Genomic DNA, 11,688 nt, shown 5'->3' with positions numbered 1-11,688 from the left:
TTAGGTTTTGTTTCTGTGCCTCTCCCGTGTTCCATATATCACATCTAGTCACCCTTGTCTCTATGTCCAGATTGTGTTCTCCTTCTGTCTCCATAGTCAGTTATGTTCTCATGTCTGCTCTTCCTCAGTCCCAGTGCCAAGCCAGCATCTTCAGTGTGTCTCATGTTTCTGGTTTTACTTTGACAGTCTTGTGTCCTGTGTTAGCGTGCTTAGATTTCCTTCCTCCCGTCTCGTTATGTTTGATGTCTCCCAGCTGTGTTCCCCATGTGTTTCTACTTTCCTTGTTACCCTTCTGTGTATTTAAGACTTTTGTCTTCCTCTACTTGTTGTTGCGTTGTCTCATGTTGCTGTGTGTTCTCCTGCGGTCCTCGTGTCCCTCCTAGCTTCTAGCTCTCAGCTGTCTAGTTTCTTATTTTTTTAGTTCCTAGTATCTAGTCAAGGGCAATTAACAAATAGTGGAAGGAAAGACAAAAATAAAACCCCACCGTGTTTATGTCCAACTCTGATCTTGCCCAATTACAAGGTGTTTATTGCAAGTTTGAGCTAAACACCATCTTGCAGTCAATGTATACTGTGCACTCATGAATGTACCATAGACCTGATTATATACAAACCCAGCACCTTCATCCTGTATTTATATTTTTGATACTCCTACTCCAGACATATCAAGTCTGTAAGTGGGTTGAACATTCCCACGGGATTTGTAGTGAGGCTTTTGCTTGGAGTTCATCAGGAGAGTCCTTGGTGTAAAAAGGAACCATATCACATTAAAAAGCTACAGGGTTACAAAGCCATCAAATGATTTGACCAAAAGTGAAGGATCTACAGGTGAGAAAACCCTCTGAAACCACTCATTTTAAAACACATGAAGTTGGCTGAAATATTTCATTAGGCGCTCAGAATGCCAAAATCCAAATAAATTCCAGAGTAGATAACGAAAAAGGGAATTAAATATTGTACAGTGTGAAGAGAGGTGGGATTGAATTTTACCTCTCATTACATATTGAGAGACGGTGAAAGAACTTTTATGTTTTAAAGTGATACAGAGTGCCACAGCATAGGCCATCTGTGAGTTTGCTCATAGTAAATCATGTTTGATTCTTGATCAAAAATATAACCAAAGTCTTATTTACATGAAAAATGAGAAATGCAGGTTGAGTAATTAAAATTATTCCAATCAGCTTCGACCTTGGCAGATTAGTGTCTGTGTGCTGAGACTGGCTGCAGGAATGTGAAAGATAGGACATCTGTCTCTGATAACTGATAAACACATAACCATAATTTGTATACATAATTCTATATATGCTTAATACTGATGAGAATATAATCAAGTGTAAGTTTGACCAGTATAGCAAAGAAGAAAGTGTAATCTGTGAAGTGATCCCAATAACAAGCCTCTCACTGCGGTTCGGCACAGAGGAGCTTGTTTATGCTAAAGATGACCTTGGAGGCTGTGAGTGAGACGGAGGGAGGGGAGGACAGAGTGAGACACCAAGGAGACACGAGTCTCAAAGAATCTCTGACTTTATAATATAATTTGAAAAAGAAGTTATACTGAATATATTGTGACTGACAATCACAGAGTCATAAAAAGAAAAAGGGAGTAAAAAACAAGCTTATTGATTAAAATCATGTTGGATATTCATGAGGCTGAGCTAATGATAAATCCTGTTGAAGTAAAAAGTACAAACTGAATGAAACATGAAGGAAAGTATATCCATATGTGATGAAGGTAATGATAGATCACGTTAAAATATAACATACCAAAGAAGAAAATGCAATAAAGTGATATTAATGTTTGAATTTTGATTGAACTCAGCATTAGCTCGGAGTAGGTTAAGTAGAAAAGTATAATTACAGTGATTTGATCATGTGACTATTATTATTTGATTTGGCTTTTGCATTGCTCCTGCTAAATTGTGGACATTCAATTTTTAACACCTTGTGAAACAGTAAAGGAAAAAAAGCTGTGTATTATTATAGCACCACTCAAAGGGTTCTTACAGGTTACTGTTGCCTTAAAAAATAATAAGATCCCTGAGGCCTAGTTTTCCAGGCCACTAAATTTGAGCCAGTTAGTCAGAGAGTACACAGATTTAGAAGAAAGCTGCTGATAATGGGCGTGACCGAGGGGACGACTTTACCAGAGGGCAACCCTGGCGAGCATGGCCAGGGATCGACGCCCGGAGGACTAAGAAGCCGTTAGAGCTGGGCGACTCTCTTCTCTAGCTCTATCCAAGCTCTACATTGCCTATTGGGTAACACTCATAGGATCAGAGATTCTGACTTTTTAAGCAGCGAGCCAGTTCCAGACCTTCCTGTTTTGGGGGTGCCTGGCTGAGATCCACAGCAGCAGTCTATATTAGTAAAGACTGAAACAAGCAAGAGACTATAAAGTTGGAAACGTTTCCATTTTTCAGAAAATGACACACACAAAACTTCACAGTGCTGCCAAGTGTTCTAATGATTATTGAATGCTTCATTCCAGATAGTTCACGTGTACCTGAATGAATTAAATCCAAAGACGTCACCGTGGTTGCAGATTTCCATGAAACTAATCTAACTAATCACCCCAGAGCATCTACAGTGTGTGTCATAACTGTTGTTACCCACCTTTGTTTCCTTTGCCCGTAACAGAAATCTTTCCAAGGTCAAAATCAAGTTTTTCACAAGGATGAATTGTTACATGCGGTATGACTACACATCACATGTTCACACAGTGCATCTGTATGTGCAGTGTGTTGGTGTGTCTGGTGCAGACAGACAGACTTTTAATATTTGATTAGCTGCCAGATGGCACACTAGAGCTCCTAATAACCATCTTTAATAAAGGTAGTCAAGCGTACTTGTGTGTGTGTGTGTGTGTTCGTCACTGGTGGGTTGTGGGGTTCCTGCGATCAAAGAAGCCACTCCAATGGCAGACACACGTCGAGAGCCAGACGCACACATCAATAATTCATCAAAACACACACACACACACACACACACACACACACACACACACACACACACACACACACACACACACACACAGACACATCGAGTTGGTGCCAAAAATGGGGGCTTATGCTGAAACAGAAGCTGTAATTAAATGCTATATCATTAAAGCAGCTGATTCATATTCATTCATACTGCCAGGCTGGAACTGGAACAAAAGTTGAGATAATCTTTTTAGTTATTTATGAATTAAGTCATTAGTTTATTTGGAGAGATTGCTGTCTTTTTGCTCTTTGGGCAGTTACTGAAGGGCAGTACAGTAGCACGGTGGTTAGCACTATTGCCGCCTGAGTTCAACTCCACCATCAGGCCGGGGTCCAGCGCCCCCTGCGGCCCTGAAAAGGATAAGCGGAAGTGAATGAATGGATGGATGGATTTTACTGAAGTTGCAAACCTTGCCAGGACTAGAGCTATATCATTAATTAACAACATGAAACTAGTCAAGGTAGAGATTATTATTAAAGGCCAGGAAATGATACAGTTTCCTCAGAGGGCTTAGCATAGCACACGACACCTTCTGCTCTAAAACTCGTGCATGAGGAAAAACTCGTCAGAAATGAAAGAAAAGCAGGTCGCTCTTCTAAACTGACAGATGCAGCGTACAAAACAGATCATCACAGCCTAATTACAATTGGCGCAATCAGGATCACAGATTAGAAATAATTAGAGTAAATCCAGGTGTCTGTCTAACACAAGATCATTTTAGCAGCAACAGTGGATTTAAAGTCAACCAGCAAAACTAAATGACTTCTTTTTTTATCATCTTTGTCAGACACAGACATAGATGCTTTCTGAGACAATGGCTGCAAGACCAGTTGTATAATAATATGGAAAGATATGCATAGCTGGACTGAAATGATGATTCAGGCCGGGAATTTGAAGCTTCTCTTTTCATAAATCCACAAAATCCTTAATTAAAATGGGAGAGCAGTTATGATCAGTCTGCTATATTCATTTGTGAGGACATGTATACCAGTTATTTTACAAAAAGCCTATCTATGGGTGGGTCTACAGTTTTAAAAGTATGGCTGTCAGAGGACCAGAAAAATAGATTTTTATTTGTCAAATTTTCTTAATTAATAGTTAATTCTAAATATAAGACCTGTGTTTAGGGTATGGAAGATTTACTATAAGTCTTATCGCATGTTCACAGTAATGTCATTAGTTCTACAGCATATTTGTTAAATGAATATTAAAATTGATGGTGGTTTTACTGTGTTAGTCCCAGCCAAGACATTTTCATATTCAACAGGGTTTCATTAACAGAATCCAATATGTGGTACTAATACACCGATACCTAAATATTTAATTTGCTGTGAATCATGATGCGGTAAGAATGCAGGTGTGTGAGCAGCGCTCAAACTTCAAGAGAAAAACTCACATCTGAAATAAAGTGTAAGGCTGATTTTCTTTAATGAAAAACACTTGTTAACTTGAATGTCCAAAGAATGCCTTCTGCTGTATTTATAACAGTATATACAGTACGGTGCATCTAGTTTCCCCCTGAGAATGAGAAAACAACATTATGAATGCACTCAGTGGGTGCTTTAGGTCAGCGGTCTCCAACCTTTTTTGTACCACGGACCGGTTTATGCCTGACAATATTTTCACGGACCGGCCTTTAAGGTGTCGCAGACAGAGATGGGCAGTAACGCGTTACTTGTAGCGCGTTACTGTAATCTGATTACTTTTTTCAGGTAACGAGTAAAGTAAGGGATTACTATTGCAAAAACCGTAATTACTTTCCTGTAGGAACGCTGCGTTACTGCGTTACTAAAACCGTGATTTTTTTTGCGAGAATGTCTCATGACAGTGACGTAAGCAAGTGCGACGTTCGTGACAACAGCTGTGTGCAGATCAACAATGGATCATATGAGTGCGGGTGAGAGTATGAGCGTGCAGCATTTAAAGCGTGGAAGTACTGACCTTACTTTGAGTTTGATTCCATAAAAAGTGACAAAAACATTAGTGTCCGTTGTGCGTGGGAAGAAAACTTCTTTTTACAGCGAAAAAACCCCCCCTAAACTTCCAAGCAAGCGCCGAGTGTGCTATGACGTAATGGGAAACTCACAGAGAACCTCCGCCTACGCCACTCCTGCTTTACAGGTGAAAATAGAGCAACAGGACTGCTGAGTCTTTGATGTTATTTATTTTCTGCTGTGTTTTACTTGCATCTATTTGAAAGAGTGAGTGTAAACATAAAAAAATATATATATTTTATGTGCTGGAATGTGCAGAAAATAAGTTTAAATGTTAAACAAATTTCTTCCAGTCAGAGAATGTTGCATATAATTAAATTTTTGCTTGATGCATAAAGTTAAAAGGTTAAAACTAATAAAACAAGTTTTAAAAAGAGACGTTTCCATTTGATTACATTTTGTATGATGGATTATGCAGAAAAAGTAGAATTGGGCTGAAAGATCTATCGCTTTATCACCTACTCAGGTTGTAAATTGTCTTTTTAAAAAGTAACTAAGTAACTAAGTAATTAATTACTTTTGAAAACAAGTAATCAGTAAAGTAACGGGATTACTTTTTTGGGGAAGTAATCAGTAATTAGTTACTGATTACTTTTTTCGAGTAACTTGACCAACACTGGTCGCGGATAAATACAACAAAATAAAGCTAGTACCGGTACCGAAAAAAAGAAGATTTATTTATAACACACGTGAAAAGACTCAGGAAAACTGAGTTATTGATAAAAAGGATAACAAAATAACGCTGGAAACCGATAAAAACCCTGAAAACCATACATTTCACACCTGAGCCTCAACTCTCGCGGCCCAGTACCAAACGACTCACGGACCGATACCGGTCCGAGGCCCGGGGGTTGGGGACCGCTGCTTTAGGTAATGGAACTGACACTGCAATATGTAAATCAGTGTTGCCAACTCCTCAGTAAGGAAAATCGCTATTGGTTGTCCTAAAAGTCGCTAGAAGTCGCTAAATGACGTCATCGCCTAATTTGCATAATTGGTCATGCTAATCTAATTGTAACCTATGTTGTTGGAGAGAGAAATAACATCGTGGAAGAGACATAAAGTGAGTAAAAAACGTCCTAAATGCATTTAGAGTTTATTTAGATCTACAAATTAAATTTCTTTTAGCAATTATTGTTTTTTTTAATGTCACAATTCCAACCCTGCTCCTTTACCCGGGCTTGGACCGGCAAGTGACCCGAAATAGGCACTCTGGTGGAGTTACTTTGTGTGTGTGTGCTTATAAGTAGTTTTAAACCTTGTGATCCACAAAACAGCATAAGAGTAAAAGAAGAACTGACTGCGTTACAGCACCCGCTGCTTGTTGAGAGTAAAAGCGATACGCGCTTTCACGTCTTTTTTTAGCGACTTTCTTTAGAAAAAAAGTCGCTAAGGGGTCTGAAAACTCGCTAAATATAGCGACAAAGTCGCTAAGTTGGCAACACTGATGTAAATGTTTTAGTGCTCTGAATCTTTTTATATATTGTTAACACAATAAAGAAAATGTCAAAATGAGCGATTTAGACTGAGTGTAAATGTCTGCATTCAGTGTTTTCTTTCGTTTTTTGTTATCTCCAAAGTCTTTTCAAGCGTCATCCTCCTTTCCACCAGAGCGATGTCAGGAGGTAACAATTACAACTTCACTTTCCCTTGTCTCAATCAAGGCTTTTCTTCTTAAGGGGAAAAATCCAAACCTACACAGCACTGTGCGAAAAAGTGGGGGAAAGCTAACGGTGGCTATGCTACCTTCAGATACAGCGGCTACAGGGACCTGGCTAACTACGGATTTTTCAAGGGAAGGCAGGTCTCCAATTCAGCGATCCTGGTATCCAGAGCAGCAAACAGTGTACATTTATTACAAGTATCGTTAATACTAACAGAGGTCAAGGAGTAACTAAACATCTGCCACAATGAGAAGGAAAATGCAGAAGGGACAGCTGAGGCAGCCATACTGCTAGCGAGCTACGAGCTAAACTAAGCTAGCTTAGCTAAGCCAGGGTCTTAGCATCTAACCATAAAGCTCCAGGCTCTGGTTGCCTAGGTGACGCTCTAATGTATTTACTGCCAGGTCATGGGAAAATCTTTGCTCTCACTGTTTGTTACTTCAGTGTCACGCCTGAAAGTTGAGAAAAAATGATCTTGGGCTCGGCTCACTTACTGTCACTAGTGGTTTTTTTGCCCACAGTCACTTGAAGTTGCAGAATGTCATTCACCTTCAGCGGTATTTAATTGCCACACTGCAGCAAACTGTACACAGTAGCACCACCACGTAGCACATCATTATATACCAGCTAGCCCAACTTTAGTAACCCTACAAACGTCACTGCTGTTTAGTTTTCTGTCTTCATTTATGTTGGAAGTGATAGCAGAGCTGTACGTTTGCATTTTTTCAGAAATCTCTCAGTCAGAACATGCTATATCATGTTTAGGTGGAAACTAGCGAGCTAACTTCCTGCTAACTTCTAACTCTGTTAAATTTAATAAATTCTGTGTTCATGGATGTCTGGATGTTAAACTTAATCGTTACACCTGGTAAAGCAGCAATGCTGATCATTTTATTAAAGATGAAAGAATTTAGACAGTTTGTAACTCTCAGTGATGCTGCAGTGTTCGTTTGACTTTGGGACCTGAAGCAGAGTTTGGACCCAGAAATGGCTAATGACGTCAGACTTAAAGACCGGATAGCTGAACAACCTTATGTAAAAAACAGCTGCATTATTTCAAATGTTAGAAAACCACATTAAATGGTAAAAAGGCCTGCATTTGTATAGCGCTTTTCTAGTCTCTAAGAACCCCAAAGCGCTTCACACTACATTCAGTCATTCACCCATTCACACACACATTCACGCACTGGCGATGGCAAGCTACATTGTAGCCACAGCTGCCCTGGGGCGCACTGTCAGAGGCGAGGCTGCCGGACACTGGCGCCACCGGGCCCTCTGACAACCACTAGTAGGCAAACATGGGGTTAGTACACAGCTGGACCGGCCATCAGGCATTTGCCCGGTGGGCCGTTGGCGATTTTTTGTTTTTATGGGCCGATCGATTTATTTTTATTTTTTTTGGAAGGGTATAAATAATGAAAGGTGTTGGATTGGCCAATTGGTCATGATCGACTCTGGGCTGGACCAATTACAGCCGAGGAGGTCGGATGCACCCTCCCCCTTGTTTAGCAATCTTGTAGACGAACTAAAGAAAATGGAAAACAAAAAAAGGAAAGGAGGTGCAGAAAAAATTAGGGCCAAAAAGAAACAAGCCCTTCAGGCAGACGCTGCCAAATGTGTAAAAATAACTGAATTGTTTGGCGGTAGCTATGGCATAGCTTCCACAGATTTAGCAACATCAGCAAGTGGTGGAGGCCAGCAGGTGGATAAGGGAAAGGGGAGGCAAGAGGAGGAGAGACCCGAGGCGGCCGCCGGTCATAGTGGCAGAGGAACTGAACTTCAGGTAAGAAGTTATGACCTGCTGTCTGTCTGTGTCAGATATAAACCAAGTTCAATTCAATTCAATTCTTCAATTCTTTATTTATTTGTCACATGTAGTTATAACTAGTACAACACACAGTGAAATGTTTTTTCCGGCTAAAAAGTACTCCCCCCCCGACTGTGCATCTTACTAAACTTATAATAAAAAAATATCTATATAAAAGTATAAAAATGTATAATATCGTGCAAAATATTACGCTGTAATAGTTAAGAGCTATAGTGTACGTATTTACGTAAATACAGATGTAAATGATAAAATACAAATAAAAATAAGGATAAAACTCAAAAGAAAATTATATACTGTGTATGGAATTGTCCATCATGTTGTCCGATTTGTGTTTTGATTGAGGAGTCTCACTGTTTGTGGGTAAAAACTCCTCCTGAACCTTTCAGTTCTTGTTTTCAGGCTACAGAGGCGTTTCCCTGACCTCAGTGGCCTGAACAGTTTGTAAGCGGGATGGCTGGAGTCGTTAGTGATCCTGATGGCCCGGGATCTGCACCTTTCAGCGTAGATGTCCTGCAGTGTTGGTAAAGATGTTCCCATAGTGCGTTCAGCTGTGCGCACGACCCTCTGCAGGGCTTTCTGTTGCTGTACTGTGCAGTTCCCGTACCACACCGTGATGTTATTACACAGGATGCTCTCAATGACCCCGGTGTAGAATCTCCTCTGGATGTTCTTGGAGATCTTAAACCTCTTTAAACGCCTCAGATGATAGAGGCGCTGTCTGCCTTTGCTGATGAGGAAGTCCGTATGTGTGTTCCAATTAAGGTCCTCGTTGATATAAACACCGAGGTATTTAAAATTAGAGACTTTCTCCACAGGGTTTCCATTGATCTGAATTGGGGTGTGAGTTTTCTCGCCTCTCTGTCTCCTAAAATCAATCACCATCTCCTTTGTTTTGCTGATATTCATGGAGAGGTGGTTTGCCACACACCACTTTGCTAATCTGTCCACCTCGCTTCGGTAGGCCCTCTCGTCATTCCCGGAGATGAGTCCTACCACCACTGTGTCGTCAGCGAACTTCACAATGGAGTTAGTGGGGTATCTGGCCGTGCAGTCCGCGGTGTAGAGGGAATAAAGAAGAGGGCTAAGCACACATCCCTGGGGGGCCCCTATGTTCAGTGAAAGGGTATGAGAGTACACATCCCCTATTCTCACCGACTGTGGTCTCGCAGTCAAAAAGCTGTGAATCCACCTGCACAAGGATGTGCTGAATCCCAGATCCCGGAGCTTATCCGTAAGGATGTGGGGCACTATGGTGTTGAACGCTGAGCTGTAGTCTATAAACAGCATTCTCACATAGTTCCCACGTCCCTCATCTAGATGGCTCAGTGTGGTGTGCAGGACCTGTGCTACAGCATCTCCAGTGGATCTATTTGTCCGGTATGCAAACTGCAATGAGTCCAAGTCGGGAGGGAGGAAAGAACTAATAAAGGGTTTCATGAGCCTCTCAAAACATTTCATCACTACAGATGTTAGGGCCACTGGGCGATAATCATTTAGGCTGGCTGGGCGGGTGTTCTTAGGGATCGGAACAATCACTGATGTTTTAAAGCAGGTGGGGACTACCTGCTGGGCCAGGGAGGCATTGAAGATGTTAGTGAAAACTGTAGTTAGCTGATCTGCACATACTCTTAGCACACGTCCCGGTATGCTATCTGGTCCCGCTGCCTTCCTGCAGTTGGTTGCCCTCAGAGCTCTCCTCACGTCATGCTCAGAGAGTATCAGTGGTGCTGGTTCAGCAGCGGGGGCGGGTGCAGGGCTCTGAGATTGAAACTGAGGCGCCTCAAAACGCGCAAAAAAAGCATTGAGTTCGTCAGCTAACTCCGGTTTCGTACATCTCACAGTGCTGGGTTTATAATCTGTGATTGTTCGTAGCCCGTCCCATATACGTCGGGAGTCGCCATATTGGAAATGCGACTCCACCTTGTCCTTGTAACGCCTTTTAGCCGCTTTCACAGTCTTCCTTAAACCATAAGAAGCTGCTTTATAGTTGGTCATATCGCCCGATGTGAGCCCCATATTGTAGGCCGTGGTCCGTGCTTTGAGAGCTCTCTTGACAGTAGAGTCAACCCAAGGTTTTTGATTGGGAAAGGTCCGAATTGTAGTCGAGGGGATGATGGTATCCACAAGCATTCCAATGAAGCTAATCGCTGTGTCCGCAAACTCGTCAATGTTTGCGGAAGTATCCTGGAATACGTCCCAGTCTACATCACCGAGTACGTCCTGCAGCGTCGCCTCTGATTGGACAGTCCAACGTTTGACCTCTCGCGTCACCGGAGCTTCCTGATGAAGCCTTTGTTTATATTCCGGGGCGAGTAAAATGGCGGCGTGGTCCGATTTCCCAAAAGCCGGTAGGGAGATGGCTTTGTAGCCGCCTTTAAATGGACTGTAGCAGTGGTCCAGTGTGTTGTTTCCCCTGGTGGGACAGGTAACATGCTGGTGAAAATTAGGCATGACCTGTTTTAATTTAGCCCTATTAAAATCCCCCGCCACTATGATCTGGATGTTTAGCCTGGTGGCCGCTCAGCACATCATGGAGGTCCAATAGCGCCTTGTTGTTATCCGCTTGTGGCGGGATGTAAATCGCAGAGATAATCACAGCCGTGAACTCCCGAGGGAGGTAAAATGGCCGACAGAGGATGGTGAGAAGCTCCAGATGGGGTGAGCATGACCGGGACAGGACCGTGATATTCTGAGGGTTACACCATCTGTTATTAACCATAAAACAAACCCCACCGCCCCGCAGTTTACCGGATTCCGCAGTTCTGTCCGAGCGGAAAATAGAAAATGATTCCGCCGGGGTTATCGCATGGTCCGGCACAGAGCTGGTCAGCCAGGTTTCGGTCAGGCAGAAGATGTTGCAGTCCCTGATGTCTCGCTGGTACCTGGTTCTCGCCCTGATGTCGTCCAGCTTGTTCTCAAGTGACTGGACATTAGCTAGCAATATGCTAGGCAGTGGAGGGCGGTATGCTCTGGTACGTAGCCTGTTCCGGACCCCTGCTCTTCTACCTCTGTATCGCCGTCTCCTTTGTCTCCAACATCCTCTGGAGTCATTGTTCTCGTCGCGGAGGATCTCTTCCGGCCACAACGTTGTGTCCAGTAAACCCGTAGCAGAGGTGAGTGAAAAGTGTTGTCCTATATCCAAAAGTGTGCCAAAGTCATATTGAGTCCGGCCTAGTGCAACACGAGCAAAAAAAACCAATAAAAAACATAAATAAAACGA

The sequence above is a fragment of the Astatotilapia calliptera genome, chromosome 1, assembly GCF_964374335.1.
Source record: "Astatotilapia calliptera chromosome 1, fAstCal68.1, whole genome shotgun sequence".
Taxonomy (NCBI): Eukaryota; Metazoa; Chordata; class Actinopteri; order Cichliformes; family Cichlidae; genus Astatotilapia; species Astatotilapia calliptera.
Note: the sequence above shows the minus strand (reverse complement) of the source record.